Consider the following 1,337-nt stretch of genomic DNA (forward strand, 5'->3'; position numbering starts at 1 on the left):
TCACCCCACAAAGTTTGGTTGAGATTGGCCCAGTGAGTAGAAGTAATTAGATAAAGGACAAACAAACAGATACAGATTTTTGTTCTTGTATATGTGTATATATATACATATATAGATGTAACTGAGAACTGCACTTCAGCTATAGAAAGCCCAGGCGGGTTGGTAATCAAGTTCGCCACCAAATGGAGCTCTACCATTTAACCAAGACGTAATTATATATATATTGTTATATTGTACTTTCGACTCGATTTCTTCTTCATAATTAAACCTTGACGAGCAGTGGAGAAAAATGCATCAGACACTTGTATCTTAGATTGCAGTAAAACGTACAGGGATTTTATTGGAATTAGTATTTTTAAATTGAGGTAAGTCGATATTCTTGTGTTATATTTACAGACCTAGTCACTAAGCATTAACCCCTAAGCTTACAATAATGATAGCTAATCCTTAAGTTGTAAAAAAAGTTGAAGGAGAAATGACTATTGTATTTGTTGTACAACAAACATATACCAAGATCTATCCTTGATAGGCAAAGTTTTTTTTACACTACTATAAGGCTTTCAAATACATTACATGAGTTGAAAGTTTCAAAAGTTACATTTGTATAGATTATGATATTATCAGAATTAGACAAAAATAAGAAATAAGTGCTTGTGGTGTAGTGGCTATCACATCCGCCTAACACGCGGAAGGTCCCAGGTTCAAGCCCTGGCAGGCACAAAGGAATTATTTTCTTAGGGGTTAGCGCATTCAGCTGTCTGACACGTGTTTTTTTTACTCTCTTATTTCTTGTTCAGTTAATGGCTTTCGCGTGTTGTTTTTATTTCAATATATAAAATTGATGAATGTATAAGCATAGTCTCTTTATGTATGTGTCAAAATATGTATGTGTCATTCTATGAGTCGAACGTATAGAATTACGTGAAAGAAACGAAACTTCAATCAGGGGGTATTAAATAATGTTGACATCTTTCATGACATAAAATGAAATTCTGTGCCTGTCAGGATTTGAACCTGGGAACTTCCGGGTGTTAGGCGAATGTTTTTTTTTCTCCTCTTTATTAACTCACCCTCGAAGAGAAGGTTTAAACAAACATACATCAGTTATTCAACACATCTCATGACAACGTCGATACAAATCTGGATAGTAAAAAAATACTTACTTAAATTATATACACAGAAATTTAGTAATAACAAAAGAAAATATTGCTAAAATTAATTAAAATAAAATGATCTAAACTGTTAAACACGAAAAATCAAATAATAATATCATACCAAATCACGACATAGGATGTAACCCTAAACACCTTCACTTACCAAATGCTCAGAATCGCGAT

At 32.9% G+C, this 1,337-nt stretch overlaps 1 non-coding gene across 1 annotated transcript; it reads left to right on the forward strand.

Annotated features, from left to right (window-relative positions):
* The first annotated feature begins 647 nt into the window (after positions 1-647).
* Positions 648-720, forward strand: Trnav-aac. The gene has a single exon. It is a non-coding gene; the product is annotated as a tRNA-Val (tRNA).
* The last annotated feature ends 617 nt before the right edge of the window (positions 721-1,337 follow it).

Source organism: Limulus polyphemus, unplaced genomic scaffold, assembly GCF_000517525.1.
Source record: "Limulus polyphemus unplaced genomic scaffold, Limulus_polyphemus-2.1.2 Scaffold78671, whole genome shotgun sequence".
Taxonomy (NCBI): Eukaryota; Metazoa; Arthropoda; class Merostomata; order Xiphosura; family Limulidae; genus Limulus; species Limulus polyphemus.